Genomic DNA, 19,477 nt, shown 5'->3' with positions numbered 1-19,477 from the left:
AGGCTCCAGGCTTTTTTTTATAACTTTTTGAATACTCTTTACAAAACGATCCAACTAATTTGAAGAAAAAAATATCAGGGTGATATATATATATATATATATATATATATATATATATATATATATATATATATATATATATATATATATATATTATATATATATCTCAAATACATATTAACATGTTTTATTTACTAAGTTATCATTTTTTCATATATATTTTCTAATGCAGTGACATTGTTATATTTTGAGGGGACACCCACTTTCGGAGATAATCTACACAAGGTGGTGCGTGACAAGCTTGGCCGAAACTGCGCTAATCATGGTGGAAAATATGCCAAGCGTTGTGAAACTGTGCGTAACACGTGATGTTCTGATATGTACACCAGAGAGGTGTTTTTTTTTTTTTTTTTTTTTTTTTTGTTTTTTTTTTTTGTAGAAGTATATTTTGATAACAGAATACAAATTTTATCCCTGTGTCCAGCTGTAATCTTTTTGCTTCTACACTTTTTCTTTGATATTTTTTTTTTGCAAAATCATTGTAAATACATGTTTTTAAACCCGTTGGAATATTTGTAATTAATAGTGTTTTTATTTCAATGGCATTGTTAAATTGACAATGAAACTTCACATTGGCAACCTTGTTTGAATGCAAGCACATAATCGTTGACATTATATGAAAAGGAATTTTCCCGCTCTAGCCTTGAAAAATACAAAAAAAATCTTTTATTATGTGTTTTCATTGAATTGTGCCCCTTTTATAATTTCTTTGAAGATAACAAAATTTGCCCATCCATATTTAAAAAAAAATGTATTTTTACCCCCCTTGACGCCATTGATAATGCTATATCAGGTGTAGCATATGATGATACAGCAGGAATAAGAGATTAAAATATATTTTCGGTACTAGTGTCTTATAGCCGCCACACTCTAGTTCTGTCAAGAAGTGAAGTTTGGTTAATGCTAATGAAACAAAACAAAACATAATGAAAACATAATAGTTTATCAACAAAATTATGAAAACTACAACAAAGAAGTATGGAAGGAGGGTCGCCCAGACCGCATTATATTAAACACGTTACCTAAACTAACCTAACCAAAATAGCAACTAAATATTTAATTAAAATACAGCTACAATATAGTTTCCCACCGAGCCGAAGCTAATATTGTCTGGTATAAAGACCATGAAAACCGGTTATAGTCTCTTGTTCGGGATACGAGAATTTGAATGTATTGGCTATAAGACAAAATTACCATATATTCTTTTACTCCTGCGAAACTTTTCTCCTATATTTCGCCCTTCTTTTTATAGCATTTTCCTTCAAATTGCAGAGGCAATAAAGTTGACACCTTTTAACTAACTACGGTCATTGGATTTGTTCTCGAAATGGATAAATCCCCAATTTAATCTTTTAAAGATTCACAAGTGTAGCATTGAAGAGTTGAAATAGGCACGCCTGCGTCAAATTCATTTCGAGCCGCGATTGAGGAATTCTCAAGCTTTTAGATCAGTCTCAATCTAGACAGTAAACAAGTAACATAGGAAAAGGTGTTTATTTCGAAAATATTAAGGATATGTGTAGCTTGAACTGAAAAAAGAGGATTAAGGTTCGTTCTCCTTTTATTGTTAGTAAATGTCGTAGGTAAATATGACTGTCCATATTATTGACTTACCAATAAAGTGAATATACCACTCAATAACTTTTTTTATGCTCTTTACGAATAAAATACTCGGTTCTATCGCAAAATTCAAATTTAAGCACTCCTGAGCTCTTAAAAATGAGGAATTTTCAATGAAAATATGAGTTATCAGTTGTTCTCTGACAAATACTACATTTTCTCAGTGCCAACATTATTTATAATAAGGTTAGTTTAGGTTGGATTAGGTCAAAAAGTGCTTAAGTTTGAATTTGCAATAGAAGCGATTATTATACTCGTAAAGAGCGTAAAAAGGCATCGAGTGGTATATTCACTTTATTGGTAAGTCAATAATATGGAGTCATATATTTGCCATGCCGTAATTATAGATAGAGATGTCCGTCCAAAATCATAATCGTGTGGATTAAAAGTAACTAAGCTGGTTACGTTAGTTTTTATTAGCTTTAGCTACGCCTACTTCTTTCTGCATTGGTAACAGTCTTATATAGGTGCTCTTTTGAACCATAATACTGATTAAGTTCTAGTTGAGGAAACTTCTTAGGTATTAGCTTACAATTGGGGCAGAGCTGTTCAAGGGGGGAGTGGGCTAAGCTGCACCGCAGCTGGTGGACTGCCCACTTTGATCAAATTCTTCACTTTGATTCGGCTTGTTTTGCTTATATTTGAAATGGGAGGAAGGCGTCACCAATTTTTCTCCGGACGTCACCAACCCTAGGAACGGCTCTGAATTGGGGCTATTGAGAAGAAGAAAATGAAAATTCTCAAAAAGGGTACTTTTCAAAATCTAGATAGGGGAAAACACGTGGATTGAAGCCTAACAAAATGCTTACCACTTGTTAAATACAAGGGAACCGATGTGTCGAAGGAGTTTGCGGTCAAAAAGTCCGTGGTCTATTTTAATGTATCCCAGGTTCAGCGCGGCCAATTAACTTAAGGGTACTTGTGTGTTATGTGGTATACACTCGAGAAGTGAAGTTAGGTTAATCCTAATCTAATAGGCCTATACAAAAATACGATAAAAATACAATATTTTAGTAACAAAATTATGAAAACTAGAACAACGAATTATGGTAGGGGGGGGGGGGGCGCACAGAACGTATTATATTAAACACTTAACCTAACCCAGCCAAAATACCATCTCTATATAGTAAATACGTAATAAAAATATACCTACAACGTAGATTTCAACTGAGCCTAAGCTAAATTTCTTCAGATACGGATAGGTATAAACAGGCTATTACCTGATCCGTAGATCCGAATTCTCGAGTTTGTTACCATATAATACACAAGTATCAATTTAAGTCCTACTAGTTCCCTGATTTCCCACCGCCATCATTGTTTACTTAACTTTTGCAATAAATTCTTTATATGCCGAGAGAAGGACCTTAGGACCCCAGCTAGAACATATCTTTAAGGATTCCAGATTCTTATGTATGTCTGTTTTTATTTTTTTTTTTTTTGTTTACTTGCATCGTATTCGTACATATTTTTCAAAAAAAAATTTTCAATTTTTGTAATAGGCTTGACACTTTGTCTGGTACTTGTGTATTATCCCAAACCCGCCCAAGAAATTAAATTAGGTTTGTCATAACGAAATATACCGAAATATGGTGAATATATAATACTTTAGTAACAAAATGTTCGAAACTGCAACAAAGAATTATGGAAAACAGGCCGCCCAAAACGCATTATACTAAATATCTAACCAACTCTATTCATTAGATATTTAATTAAAATATACCTGCATCGTAGTTTTTCTTAGTAATACTAGTCTAATTGTAACCGATTGCAGATATACAAAACGGTTTTTCTCAATTCAGACAGAGCAAACTTCTTGAGTTTGTTCGGGATACAACTACCCTTTGTCTTTAATAGTCAAGACATTTTGCCTTGATTTAGTTATATTAGATGTATTCATAGGTGAGGGTAGAAAAAAGGCTCGCTTTAAATCTTAGACGGTACTGAAGCAGGGTTGCCACCATGGTCAGTTCCTAAAGTGCTACAATTGCCCAAATTTGCGTGCTGCACAGCGATTTTTAGTGCTACAGCCAACAATTGACTGTAAAAATTGGAATATATTGGGATGGAGGGGAGCGTGTGTAGCTGTGTTGGCCTGAGGTGGCTTGGTGCTGCTGTGAGTTGTTAGTAGCAGTAGTATATTATCTAGCTGTGATATAGAGATTTTATTTGATCTATCTTAAATTAATTGTCTGATTTACACATATTGCCATACAAAAAATTTTTTATTGGTAGTAAACAACTACTCCTAACAACTCACTGCTGCATCAAGCTCCCTGGTGCCAATACAGCTGCGCGAGCTGCTTCTGTCCTTACTCTTTATTCTGCAATCCTCCATTAAAGTTCTAATTTCATTAAATTCTTATGACAAGGTTGCCACCCTTAATGATTTATCACTATTTCTAGTGATTTTGTATTGTCAATTAAATAAAAAAAACAAGTTTTTTCAACTGAAAGTAAGGAGCGACATTAAAACTTAAAACGAACAGAAATTACTTCGTATATAAAAGGGGCTGCTTCCTCATCAACGCCCCGCTCTTTACGCTAAAGTTTGACTCTTTCTCTCAATTCTTCTTTTTAAAACAGTAAAAAACTTCTATGACTTTTAGGGGGTGTTTCCCCCTATTTTCTAAAATAACACAAATTTTTTCAGGCTAGTAACTTTTGGTTCGTAAGACTAAACTTGATGAAACTTATATATTTAAAATCAGCATTAAAATGCGATTCTTTTGATGTAGCTATTGGTATCAAAATTCCATTTTTTAGAGTTTTGGTTTCTATTGAGCCGGGTCGCTCCTTACTACAGTTCGTTACCACGAACTGTTTGAAAAAACAAAAATCACTAAATCAACACATAAATTACTAGATTATTGAAGAAAGTCACTAAATCAACCAAAAAATCACTAAGATCTAGTTTTTTAATCGGGTGGCAACTTTGCCTTATGATGTTTTCCCACCACATTAGGGGATGACCTGCTTTTCTTTGGTCCCAGGTGGACGGGCCAATTCACTTTAGCCATAGAATGTGGGATTGAGCCACATTGTTCGTACAGTTTACTATTTGGTATACAAATAGTCAGTTAACGAGGAGAGACAGTAAAAATAACACGAGCATTCAGTTTGCTTTTCAGCACAAACCTAACATTCTTCGCTTGTGACGGTTGTTTCAGAATGAAAATGTATCTTTTTTAAGGTTAATAAGACCATGTTTAAAGTCTACATTGATAACACAAGAACTTTCCGGGAGGAAGGCAGACTGGTCATTTACCCTCTCTCCTTGGAACGGCAAGAAGTACAATTTTGTACTTTCCAGAAAAAATTGTCATATAAAATGAATTTTTTTTTAATTATTTTTTTTGCCTCTTCGCGAATCTATTTTTGGGTTTGATTGCCATTCTGTAAAGTTAACCTAAACAAAGATGACTACTTCCGACGGCAATTTATCATATACTGGTTAATGAATTTAATGAAATCCTAATCCAAAACGAATGTAAATCTTCAACGAAGAGTCTGGATCAACTTTATCTTTGGTATATTTCTTTATATTGAAATGTATTAAAACTGCTAATTGCTAAAATCAAAATTAGCAGAAAGGATTTAACTACGCAAAAATACAAATTAGCTACGTGAAATTTGTTTTTGTTTAGTTATTTGAGCTGGTTCAAATTCAGGCTAGTTAAGGGAAATAGTTCAACTGGATCTCTTTTCCTTGTTTCCAGATTATGGAGTGTCTTTAGTGAAAAAAAGAAGACATTTATAGAAAAGGGTTAGCAATTTAGATTCTTTTCAATCAAGTTTATTGACAATTAATTGAAGTTTTTTATTTATTTAAATGTATATAGTTTCAAAAACGTCTTTTTTGACTTAAATAAAGAACGATAAAACTTTTCAACGACTTTTGTTCTTTACATGGGTTTTAAGTTGGTGCTAGAAATGTTTGAATTATATGAATTTATTATTTTTTTTTTAATTTTTGTCATGTTTTAAAGGGTTGTGAAAGGGTGACCTCCCTCTCCCGATACACCCGTGAACGACTATGTAGTTTCGTTTTGTGTGTTTGTTTTCCGATTCTTGTCGATTTTATTTGTGGTTTCAAAATCAAAATTCGATACATAACTGAGAAAATCTTTGCTTTTATGAGACTTGGTGTATTCACGTGAATTTTTTTATTGCTTATACGTGCTTAGTCTTAAACAGTCCAACTTAATTGTTTGTTTTTTCACCATGAACTGTGTCACGTTCTTTTAGGCAGTGTGGCATATTTACGATCTCAGCAATAAGGGTTGGTAATTTATAGATGCCTTTTTTTGCTTGTATTCTTCTTCTTGTATTTCTATTGCACTTTCAAGATAAAGGAAAATTGTGAGCAGATTGAATAGCTAATTGACTCTTGTGCGCTTGTCTTTCTAATTTTGTATTTTATTTACCAAGAATGGAAGTTGATGGTCTGCTAAGCGTAATCCTGTGGAAATTGCCTACTCCAAAGTGCGGTGATTGTCCTATATTGCCATATTACTTATTTTGTTTATCTGTTTGGATTAATTTTGCACTTTTCCTAACAACTTCTTGTACGCTGTACATGCTTTTGTAAGAATTAACACCATGCGAGGGGGGGGGGGGTAATAGCTAAATTATAGCTCTGACCGCTCGCAAAAAATCCTCTCGAGTAAAAAATCTAAAAAAAAACTGCACTCTTTCAATGTTTTGTTTCTTAGGGGGGTAAATACCAGGTAGGAGCCTGCCCTCTAGACTTCCACTATAGTAATGACCTTATAAGTAATTTATTTAGAAGTCTTTATTTTAATTATTTGATAATCAAGTGGCTTAAATAGGCTGAAAATTAGCTTGAAATATGTGAAATAGATACTATATGAAAAAGTATGAGTGGTAAGAACGGACTCCCAAGATCTAGCCAAACCAACGTTCCAATTCTTTGCCATCTCTTCGATAAATAATCAGTAATTAGTATATCTGCTGATAACACTCACTGTATTTGAGATCGATTTGTTCTGAATGCTTGTATTTGCTTTTCACTGTCTAATAAAAGGATTTGTCCCTATTTAAAATGTTAATAGTAAATTATTTAATCATTTTTCTGTTTAAATTTATGAAATATGTAAAACTATCTTCCTGTATTTTTCGCTCGTACTTTTACTATTCACAAGGTAACTTATACTCGATATTTTTTTGAATATTTATATTAACTAGCATAGAAATACTGCTTATTCAACTGAACATAAAAAAGAATTTCAATATTTTACTAGAGAGAAATAACTAAAAAGAAATTAAATAATTAACTCATTTTCAAAATGGACTAAGAAGTAGATTTTTTTTTCTCGAGAATCTATGAATATAAGTGAAAAAAGTGAGGCACAAAACGAATTGGGCTTTGCATAACTTAGATGTCAAACTGATTTAAGTTACAAATGCATAAGTGAAAAAAGTCTATGAGTTGAGGAGAACGAGTTAAAACGATCAAGCCGGTGTAAAGGTCTTTTCTAAGACTGAAAAGTCTTTAGTGTCTTCTAAGACAAAAATTTGTCTTATATAAGATTCGAACCTAAGTTACGACGGCCACAGGCAAGGGTTCTCACCGCTGCCGTATTCAATCTTATATGATGATGTTTGTTTTACAATTTCTGCTCTGCCCAATCACAGGTTTGCGTTGTTTTATTTATACAAGGGGGGTGTACAAGAAGGGAATCTTCTGTTGTTTGATTTCATTGTCATCGGATTGCATATACTGATAAAATTTGGAAATGATTTATCATTTTGGCAGTGGTTGAAAAATGGTCCACAAATTTAACAGATATATCTGACAAAAGTACAAATCGCCTACAAAAATACAACTCGGAGAGTTGAGGAAAAGAAGTTAAAAGCGGGATTACTGTCCAGTATTCCCGTCTAAAAGTGTTTAAGACGGAATTACTGTTTAAAATTATTATTTAAATCCAGTGGTTTTATTCTTCAAAATATTTTCGCAGGCTAATAACATTGCTCCTTATTTATGCAGTGAAAATTAGCACCACATTTTCAAACCTGGTTGGTTCATTTGTGAGAAATGTTAAGTCAGTAAGTAAAACGAACAATTTTTGAATCACATATTTTTTTAAGTAAACTCTCTGCTTCTCTGTGATGTAATGCACTTGTTTTATTTCTTTGTTTCTTCAGCAATGACTAAACGGGGTGAAACTAAATAGCAAAGGAAGCCCGCTGATTTGTTTGAGATGTAAGACATAAAAAAATAATCACTGAAAGCCCAAATAGAATCATTAGAGGGGGGTACTCTCTAGAAAATATAGCTGGAGCCGACAGCTATACTACTACTACTGCTAAAAATCCACCGCAGTAACCAATCCGCTTGAGGCAAACACAGTTACATAGCCTACGCTCCTCCTTCGCCCTATTCTATTCAAAGCCTCCCTCTTTGCACCCTCCCAGGAAGTTCCCATTTCGTTTGCATTTTTTGTATGACACCCCCCTCCTAAACTGCGGACGATCTACTTTCTGTTTAGCCCTAAACGGTTGGTCGAAAAGGACACTCTCTGGCAATTTGTCATTCTTCATCCGCAGAACGTGCCCTAGCCATCTCGATCTTTCGCTCATTATAGCCCTAGAAAGTGGGATTGAACCACACTTTTCGTAGACAGCCTACTCTTTGAAAAGTGGTCAGTCAGCCGGGTACCCAAATGAATCTGTAGACAATTTTTATGGAAAACATCTAGAAAATCTTCCTCCGTTCTTTGTTGCGCCCAGGCTTCAGAACCGTGTTTGACCACTGTCATCACTGCAGCATTCTATATTCTTTCATATCTTCTAGTTGATGCATCTATGTTTTAGCATATCCTTATATACTTCTAATTACAGGAGTATCCAGCTTAAATGCATAAGCAATGTCTTTATACATTTAATTCATTTGAAATATCCCCTATTAAGCTAACACAAAGCTTTGGTTATGATTCCCTCGTATTACGTCTTATTAATCGAGACCCTTCTCTGGGGGGAAAACTTTTTTGGGAATGCTTGCTGAACAATGTGTCTTTTCATTTGTAAAACATTTTCCTTGAAGGCAGAGGGTCATTTGTGGTAATTGTAAAGTAAGACAAAGAACGATATTTAAAGGTACTTTTTATGATGCTTGTAACGAAAGGTAGCACTTGACCAATGTAAATATTACAGTAAGATAATATAATTAGTAATTAGATAAATTACCCAGGGTTTTGGTCAAAACCCAGTGGATGACAAAATAACGTAATTTAGGAATTATAAAATTTAACCGTGGTTACAGCAATAGCTGTAAAGTAGTAAAGAGTGAACCACAAACTCCTATGGGGGGATGGGTGGCATGAACCCCCCTCCCCCCAAAAGAAAATTGTCCAGTTCGTTAAAACGTATCAAAATGCATATAAACAAATTTTGGTGCATTTTTTATAGTTTTTTGCCCCCCCCCCCCCGCACAATCCTGGATATGCCCTTGCCACGAACCATAGTAAACGAAAGTTGTAAAGGGCACGCTTTCTAAGAAGCTGTCTAGTGAGAAACATTTTCCGGTGAAGAGCCACGTGTAAGAGCTTTTGGTCACAATGATTTTTATTAAGTATTGAAATTTTATTGCCAGATACCAGTGGCCGTGGCCGTTGATTCAATACAAGCCTTCCCGAAAAAAGTCAGAACGATAGTAGAATATAGTAATTTCTCAGATGAGATGGGGAAATTGCAAACGGAAATTGTAGATCTCCAAGTTTCAATCCATGATTTGGATCGAGGTAGGCTACCTTTTGAAGAGTCTTGACTTTTTGTCAAATTTTACAAGTTGCGTTATTCGAGCTAATGTTTGTGATTAACTACAGTCTTTACGAAAGTTATATAATTGGAAAAAAGGATGCCGCCAGGAAATTTTGACAGGGGGCCAATTTTCCTATGAATAGGTGTCATGATAGTGAATAAGAGCATTTCAATTGGATTAACAGGTAATAGCATCTTCTTTAAGTGAAAATGACTGGGTTTTAAGTAAATTCAAGCTTTTCATTGCATTAGTTTCCCTAGGGGGCACATTTTCCCCTTCCCCTGAACCCTCCCTGACGGTGCCCATGATTAAAAACAGTGTAAAAATCAAGGTACATTTTTACTAGGTTGTCTACAACTTTCAATTTTCGAACTTGACTTACTATTGCAAAGAATCTGTCATTGCTAAACGATCACGAGCATAATCCCTTGATATATATATATATATATATATATATATATATATATATATATATATATATATATATATATATATATATATATATATATATATATATATATTGTATCACAAGTTTATATAATGTCGTAGGACCTCAGTTCTCTGTTATACCTCCAAACAAGGAGGAAGACTCCGCCTCTCCCTGAAGTCGTCTCAAGGATTCCCCTGGAAAAACTTAACCCTAAAAAGGTGTTTTTTCGTCTTTGAACCCATCCTCCCAATAAAAAATCTTCTTATTTCTTCCCCTTAAACTTTTTCGTTAATGATTTCCCCTGAAAACGGCATATCCTTTTAGCATGGTAAATGTACTGTAACATACTAATTAAATAAATTGCATCTTCAATTTAATACGGAAATAGTTACAAATTTCATCGCAAGCCATTATATACCAAAGCGATTATCCCCCTTTGTATGTCACCCTCTTTATGGGAAAGGAAATTCGAGCTCTAGAAATACTTCATGCTGTGATCTTTTCTCATATCAAAAACTTGGAAGCTCTATTCAAATGCAAAGTATAAGGTAATAAATTAGCGGAAACTGAATTGAGATATTCAGTTTGAAGCAATCTTTGCAAAATGGCTGGACCAACTGTCTTCATCAGAATAGAATCATACATTCTCACCAAAAGAATATTAAGTTGTTTTTTTTTGCTGTTTTTGTTTTACGGTGTTTTTAAAGTCAGTGACAGAGGATCATTGAAAGGAATCAGTCTCTAGGTCAACACTTGTAGAAGAAGTCGAACAACTAGGTTGGCTCATGCGGTGTTCGTTAAAAACAGCTTTCACTCCGATCCGGGGTGTATTCCAGAGTTTTTATTCAGGTTGGGTGGTTTTTTTTTTTACAAAAAACTTCCAAACGCTTTAAAAATTGGTTGATATGTATTTTTGTTAGGTTTTTACGATTCGGACTTTTTGGGGGGAGGGGGGGGGCAACATTTTTGGGGGGAGGGGGGCCAACAACTTTTTGGGGGGAGGGGAGGGGTTGTGAGATCCAACACACAGTTGTGCAGTTTTTAGTAGTAGTGGGTGTCAAATTAAAAGAAGGAAACATGGGGGAAAATTATGGCTTCCTTTGAAGGTGTTGCTGTCTTTGAGAATCAAAATTTGTTAATGTTTGAGTTTCTACGCACAAAATGTGTTGTCAAATTTAACTAAATACTTTCGCTTATTTATTTTCACGGTTCAACGTGGCAACTCTGAGGAAAATATGGTACTACCTTAAAAAAATGCAGTTTTACTTGGAAAAACTGTGGTTCTCAGGAACGAATAAAACCTAAAACGCAAAATGTTTTTGTTTTGATGTCCTTGGCACAGCTTATCTATTAGATTTCACTAGATATCTCACTTCAATATTAATGGAAACCTCAGAAGCCATCCGATTAGATGATTTGTCTTCCTAAAAGTTGACGATATCCAATGATTTTGCACAGGCGGAACATTATTCAGTCCAAGCGCGGGCGGGGTGTTATCCAGCCCAAAGACATTGCGCGACATTGCCCCGTCGGGCAAGTTTTGTTAGATAGCTGATGTAATTGTGGAAAAGTTTTGCCCTTGTATTTTGCCAGGAGTGAGAAATATGTTTAAGCATCATTGATATGTATCCTTGGTACTAGAACTTTTTAAGGTAGAACTGTTAGGGCCTAAATATTGTACATTTTAAATATATTTAACACATTTCTGGAATATGTGATCATGCACATCTTGGAGTACTACTTTTTACCTTTCTAATGTTTAAATTAGCCACTTACTCCTACCAGACGAATAGAGAAAAAAGTTAGTCCGTTTTTCAAAATACATGACAATCAGGGCAGGGAAGCTCTAGGTCTGAGTTTCTCTAAAAACAATCCCGAAGATTCCTACCATGCTCATATAATATCTTCCATGTTTCTCTGTACCTTGCACATTTTTTAAGTTGTCCCTCTCCCGCAAAAAACTCTAGTACGCTCTTGCAGATCCGTATCCAGGATTTTTGTCGAGGAGGGGGGAGGTACAAAAATGTTCAAAATACGCATACAAAATTTGTTTGTATTCATTTTTGTAGGTTTTTACGAGTCGGATAAAAATTTTGGGGGAGGGGGAGGTTGAAACCCCCTAACCACCCCAGGATACGGCCTTGCGCTCTTGACTAGTACTTAACTTATTTGATGAATTCTAAGTCTATTCTTGTTCACAGGGAGAAGCAAAGTCTTAGCTGTTCGACGACAAAAAGAGGCCTAGAGTGTTTTTAATCATATGTTGAATTTAAATAAGTTGAATTTGATTTTAATAAAAATCCTAGTATGGGTCTATATTTTTAGGTAACGCATTTTAACCAATTCTTAATAATGTAAGGTATGTCTAACCACTCCTTAAAAATGCAATTTGAAAGTTACCCCTAGTAATCGCCACAACATTCATGATCTCTCCTGTGGCTTTTAAAACTCTTTATGAATGCAAAAACACCTTTTGGATCGTAAATTCTGGGTTTCAGCTGTTAATTATACAGGGTATTGGGTTTACAACTCACATTCAAATGGCTATTTTAATGTAAAGGCGGGTGAAAAGATCTTAATCAGGCTTTCTTAATACCGTAATTACAAGGGATTCGTCTGCCAGTAATTTGCAACCTCCTGATGCCGAGTGATGATAAAAATCGAACTCCTGAAACTTCCAGACAGAATAATGGATTGAGGTTTTTTGAAAGGCTAACTTCTGTAGAAGCAATGCTCCAAGTTGGGTTAGTTTCCACCTGTTGGGCTAAGAAAAATTTTATCCAATGAAAATTTGCTCTATTAAAAATGTTTTTTTCTGGCAAAATAAGCCTAATTGCTTTAACATTTTAGACTTTCCCAAAACCTTACAGCCAAATGACATAATAGAACTTCTACAAGGTTTCAGCAGCACTTGGGCTATTTTCTGCCCAATTGGCTAGTAAATTTTTTTTTTCTTTAATGGATTTTTCAAAATATAGCCAAATCAGATAAATACATAAAACTAGCTTAATGAAGAAAAGATGAGTAAAATTAGACAAATCTAGTGAATTTTCACTGATGATGGTTAAAGGTAATTTATGTTTTTAATATTTAAAAACTTTAAATGTTAAAAATTATAAAAATATTTAATTTAAAATTCCAGCAGAATGGAATTTTACAAATATAGCCCAATCAAATAAATATATAAAGTTAGCTTAAAAAAAAATTTTAGCAAAATTAGACGAATTTGGTGAATTTTCACTGATGTTTGTTAAAATTTGAGCTTACATGACATTCAGACTCATGAAAGCAACTAGACAAACCAAAAAAGGAAAAAGAAAAGAAATCATATGCTATGTCAGATAAGAAAAGTTCATAAAAAAGTTATAGTAAAGAAAGGTTCTTTAAAGATTGACAAAGATAAACATATAGTTTCAAAATAAAAAGTAAAAAAAACGTGTAAGTAAGCAGCGACTCGCTCAATGTTAACCGAAACTCTTAGAACGGAATGATATCAATAGATAGATCAAAACAGTTGGATTATTATGCTGATTCCAAGTAAGATTCATCAAGTTTAGCATTACCTGTCAAAAGCTATGAGCCTGAGAAAATTTTCCTGATTTTCGAAAAGGGGGGAAATACCCCCTAAAGTCTTAGGAATCTCAATGAAGACTACGCTTTCAGAGAACCCACTGTAGAAGTTTTAAGCATGAATTTTATATTTTTTGACAGAAAAAAGCTCTCGGATGCGTGTTTTTTTACCCCAGGGGGGATAACGGTCATAAATGATCGGAAAAGAGCGCATTCAAACAGAAATTAAAAGTTCTAAGGCCCTTTTTAAGTGGCTAAAATATTGGATTGCAATTAACAATTGCAAGCCCACGGCCCTTTTTTCCCCAAAGTCGTCCGATCAAAATTTTGAGATAGCCATTTTGTTCAACATAGTTGAAAAATCCAATAACTCTGCCTTTAGGGGTAACATGAGCCCCCCCACACACACAACCCCCAGGGAGAATTTTCGGGGTGAAATTTCCAGGGGAAATTTTAGACTGTGGGGATTTAACAGAATTTCTATGCACAATTGTTTTTTTTATTTGTTTTATTTATTCTTTGCCAACCCAATTCTGCATGTGGAGATGTTCTGGGGGAAATTTTTAAGGGGTTTGATTTCCAGGAAAAAATTTCAACGGAAGGAGGATTTCCGGAGCTATCGGAAAAGCGATTAGAAATTATTTTTGTTTATAAATCAAAATATGCTAAGGAGAATATTTTCAGTGTGATTTGTCCGCAAGAAATTTTACGGGGGGGGGGGGTTCAGCGAGAATGGAATTTACATGAGGTGGGGGATGTATTTTACGCGGGAGCAACTTTCCACGGAGGATTTTCCCGTGAGAGGAGGGAATTTTTCTTGGAGGGTGAGCCAGATTTACCAGCATTATTCGAAAAACGATCAGAAATTAAATACAAAACGAGTTTTTTCAACTGAAAGTAAGGAGCAATATTAAAACTCAAAACGAACAGAAAATATTCCGTATATGAAGAGGTTACCCCCCTCCTCAATACCTCGCTCTTTACTCTAAAGTTTGACTGTTCGTCTCAATTTTTAAGAACGAATTCTGAATCATAAGGGTTGTTCAATTAGATTAGGGAGCTTTTTTAGAAGTGCTAAAAAAAGTTTAGCGTAAGAGCAAGGTATTGAGGAGGGGGCCAACCGCTTCATATAGACCCTGGAATAATTTCTGTTCGTTTTGAATTTTAACATTGCTCCTTACTTTCAGTTGAAAATCCCGCACAAATGCTCCATGTTTTGAAAAGGAGTAAAATCTGTCTATGCCGGACATCTATCGAGGAGACTGAGGAAGAATCACAAACTAGACAAATTTCATGTGAAATGCACGAAGTTATAGTGAAACTTCACTTTTATGGTAGAGAGAGAGGCCTGTAGAAGCCTCTTTTGAGACCTTCCTAAAATAATAACTCTGGTCTTAACACAGTAACGAAGACTTTGTAATCAAATTTGAGGTTACAAATTGTGTATGTTTTACTTTTTTGTTCCTGAAGAGTTTTTTTTCTTTTTTATGGGTTCTGCATTATCGAAATTAATCTTTGTGCTTTTATTGCTTGCTGTCTCTATTATCATGTCCAATGTGGAAACGTGTTTTGTAATCACATATCAGTTTTATTTTATACTTGCGTAAATTTCTCAAAGTACCATCTGTAAAAATTTTTTAAAGAAACATTTATAACCATTTGTCTGAACACTCGAGCTTTCAGGGAAGACAATAAACCACAGAGGAAAAACTTTTGGTGAACTTTCAAATAGAGTTTTTCGTTTTTCCTCACATTTAAAAAATGTTTTTTCATGAAAACTAAAGCTTAAAACAAGCAGGAACTACTCTGTATAAAGAGATGAAGCTTTGAACGCAAATTAATAACAATGAACAACTAAAGCTAAACTTAAAACGAACACAGATAATAAATATATTAAAATTTCTGATCTCCTGTGTGGTTGCAAGCGTGCCCAGGGGTACATTGGGCACATTGTTTATGAGTTCTTATGGCTGCCTTTTGGTTAATTTTGGCCCTTGAAAATAGAATTAAAATTATAAAACCGCGGTGAGATAAAAGTAAGAAATACAAATAATGCACAGAAGAAACATTCCTCGGTCATGATACATGTCTAAGTTTGGATTGGATAGGTGTGTAAGCTTATTATGTTATCAGAAAGGCTGCAGTAAGGTAAAGGGCGTTGCGGTAATTATCAGTTATATAATAGACCTTATACAATTTCGATCGCGTATGAAGCGAGCATGACACAAGAAACTGGTCAAGCAACTTCTTTATACGACACAATTAGCTTTGGTTTGGTTGCAAAATAAATTGTAGCTATATTTTATTTAAGTATTTAGTTTGTATTTTGGTTTAGTTTATGCAAACAAATTTGGGCTATATATTTATACATTAGGGGTGTGTGTGTGGGTAAAGCATAGCATATATTAAGTACAACAATAGTTAGTTTATGTATTTAATTTATGCTATGCTTTACACCCCTTCCCCCTAATGTGCAAATATATAGCCGAATTTTGTTTCTAAACTATTATATATTCGTTATATTTTGTTTAATTTCATTAGCGTTAATCGAACTTCACTTCCCGAGTGTCTATTATATAACCGAAAAGTACCGGTGTTGCTCCACACAGAGTGAATTTCAAAGAAGAAGAAGTGCATAAAATTTTAAAGAAGAAGAATTTTAAAGAAGATGACCAACTTAAACGTGTGTTGTACACTTTCTTGACTCTTATTTAGGGCTAGTTATTTGTACATGCTCGGTTATTTCAGTCATCAAAATTTCCATAAAAGTGCGTTTAATTTCAATAGTTTAGATTTCAGTGGTGTCAATCGTGGGGGGGGGTTACCCTCCTCCTGGACTCCTTGATCCTGTTAGATTTTGAAAAATACCTTTCAGTTTTTTTCATAAAAAATGTCTTTTATTTAGTATTTCCATTGAAAAAATGACAATTTTGCCCCCCGGGTTTGAAAATAAATTGTGCCCCCTCTCCATAAATTTTAGCTAATATACGCTACTATCAACGAGTTATGAGTGAGAAAACAGTATGTAATAAATTTTTGAGAAAACACTTAAAATTCATGAAATAAAAATGGAAGTGATCAGACTTGCCAAACCTACTACAGATAACAAAATGAATAATAAATTGAGATAGTCTTTGAAAGGATGGCGTGTAAAGAGTACTTAGAAGATGATGATGATGATTAGTGACGCCTCTTCTATAGTTGGATCGAACTTCTTAGGATATAGGGGCCCTTGAGAACGGAAGTTACGATGTATAAGTCAGGAGTCTAATTATAGATAAATCTGCCATTTAATTTTGTCCCGTAGATCTTCTTTTTAATTATTGTACGGTTATCGCTATTAAAGAATTAAGATATAAGTAGTTCGATAACAGATAAAAGGCCTTGTATAACATGCAATTTCATAAAAATAAAATTTGGTGCTAGAAAATACAGATATAAATCTTTCGGGGGAAATGTTTTTGATGAATTAATTCTGAATTATATAAGTCATGTTTAATTGCTCATTTCGAATTCCATTTGGGAATAAAAAATTTGAAAAGCAAGAAGGTGAGTTATATTGAAAGTATACAAAATAATTGAAAACACTTTAGAATCCTGATTTACGGAGGATTCACAGGAGGTCTACTCTACTCCCCTATCCTTACAATTTCTTGACTCCGAAAAAAATCACTTAATTATCTTTGGTTTACATTATGTACGAAATACGACAATCCCATTGAAATTCTTCGGTAGGTTTCCTTGAAATGTTATTCTCGCAGCTTTAAGTGGGTACGTGGCTTTAAGGGGGTGGGGAAGCTCTTGGCCAGGCCCCGTGTTAAAATCTTTGTTATTTTGGTAACTCTTTCCATAAATCTTCTAAAATGCACTGTAAATCACCTCCTTCAGTTATTGTTTACTTATTCTGCTGATGACAAGCATTAAATATAAGGCCGAAATATATGGTTTTTAAATGGGTTCTGTTTTTTTTTTTTTTTTTATTCGTTGGTCTTAAAAATTGTCATTTCAAGAATTGTATCTTCCTCTGTAGGCTCTGTGACTGAGAGGCAGTTTAATTTTTGTCAATATTTGATTGCAAAGGCAGGGGTCCCGAGAGGTCTCTTAGGCTATTTTTGACTTGACAGCTTACTGGAAACTTAAAGGTGATCTAATTTGGGGTAACAACTCTACTTTAAGGTGTAAATTTAAATTGCATTATTCAAATTCCAAGAGGTGACTTAAAATTCAGCAATATCCGTATAATTTTGACTCACATGCCAATCCCTCCATTTGATGTATCCAGTGACCACAGTATGACTCCATTTTGACTTTTAAATTTAATCTTTATTAATACTACCACTCCCAAGTATTTACGCTCAATATCTTTAACTATTCTGTTTTGATTTGCATTTTATTATAATGAGCCTCTGAATTAACTAGACTAGATTGATCACTATCATTAGTGTCTTATCGAACCCTTTCTTCTTTTTTTGTGCGCAAATATTTAAGTGATTTATATGCATGTTTAAAATCATAATGCTGAACTAATATTCCTCTTTGTGCTATTGATTTTACATTTTTGCAAAGAATTTGTTTTTGTTTATGTGGATAGGGGAGCAATTGCCTCCCCCCTTTTAGATTTTGTAGAAATATCTTACTTTAGTGTCTATTGAAAAAATGCCCCCCCCTGGATTTTGAAAATAGTTTTTCTTGAACCCTCATTAAAATATCGAATAATACCTTGTGTCCGATTTGTGAGACTTGTTTGCGGGAAGTCTTTTTATATCTCTTAGCCTTTAAACAAAAAACATGTTTATTGAGTATATCACTTATTCGGTGTATGTCCAAAGACACAAAAATTGATGTATAGCCTCCATAAAAAAAACACGACTAATTGGGAATATTGTTTGCCACCAACCAGGCACGTACGCAGGATTTTTTTTCGGGGGGGGGCCAAAACCTTCGAAACAGCAGATATAAAGTAGCACTTTTTTTATTTAGTAATGCGAAAAGCACGTATATCGGAAAATACAGACTGACTTTAATCTGTAGTATTGTAACGGATTGGGGGGGGGGGAGAAGACTGAATCCTCAAAAGTACGTTTTAGGCTCGGGTTATGTTCATAGATATTTAGAACCAGTGATTAATCTATTATATCCCACTGAAAGGGAAATTTTAGGGTTAACAGTGCAATATGGATGCTGTGGGGGGTAGTTCTTTTATTGCAAAAACGTAGATTGTAATTAAAAATGGCAGTTTCCAAAAATGATCCATTAAAAGCTGTACTTTATCCTGAAAGGGGGGGGGGATAAAAGCCCTAATATCAAGGATAATTCTATTTTGCTGTGGAAAGCAAACTCTCTTTACAAAAAAAATAATAATAACAGCACAATTGCTAATTATTTCAAAGAGGGTAAAAAGTTAGACAGAAAATGGGTTAATAATTGGGCATTGACTTGACCGGATAATGGCATGCTGTAAAATCCCCCCAAAAAGGCTTCATACATGTATCTAGATTCTTAATAAATGTCCTACTTTTACCAGAAATCCCAAGAAACCATGGGTAAATTTAACATTTCACAAAGTTTCGGGGGAGGGGGGCTCGGGCCCGAAGGCCCCCCCTGCGTACGTGCCAGCCACCAACATTGGTACATAAATGTCCTACCAAATTTACCTTCTTTTTTTACATTTCCCAGTTACTTGTCTTATGAACGTAATCGAATCGGCTTCTGAACGACTTACTTAGTAATTTTAATCTGCTTCTTGTTGTCCAGTTGAATCCAAATTTTCTAAATGTCACTTTTCTAAATGCCAGGCCGGAAGTTGGAAAAATTAATGTTGTATCTTGTTTTATAGGGAAACCTTTGCAGTGCAAAACAAAGAATGTAGGATATTTTCCCCTCTTCCACAAGGAAAACAAGCTATAGTGGTTAATAGCTTAGAAATTAAAGATCAAATTACCAGGGGTTAGTTTTGAAAATAAACCATTGATGATTGCTGTTGTATCAAGAGGGGACAGTAACAATATTTAGGG

General features: G+C 34.4%; 1 protein-coding gene across 3 annotated transcripts in view; it reads left to right on the top strand.

Moving 5' to 3' along the window:
* Window positions 1-1,505: 1,505 nt before the first annotated feature.
* Window positions 1,506-19,477, top strand: part of LOC136035032 (uncharacterized) — a 321,337-nt gene continuing 303,365 nt past the window's right edge. The window contains exons 1-2 of one of the 3 annotated variants that reach the window (XM_065716625.1): window positions 1,511-1,608; window positions 9,296-9,443. The gene's annotated coding sequence lies outside the window, so the exon portion shown is untranslated. Of the gene's footprint in view, window positions 1,609-7,727; window positions 7,750-9,295; window positions 9,444-19,477 lie in introns of those variants that run through there. The other 2 variants (XM_065716624.1, XM_065716628.1) reach the window with 2 other exon arrangements.

This window comes from Artemia franciscana, chromosome 13 (genome assembly GCF_032884065.1).
Source record: "Artemia franciscana chromosome 13, ASM3288406v1, whole genome shotgun sequence".
Lineage (NCBI taxonomy): Eukaryota > Metazoa > Arthropoda > Branchiopoda > Anostraca > Artemiidae > Artemia > Artemia franciscana.
Note: the sequence above shows the minus strand (reverse complement) of the source record. Positions and strands in the feature narration are given on the sequence as shown.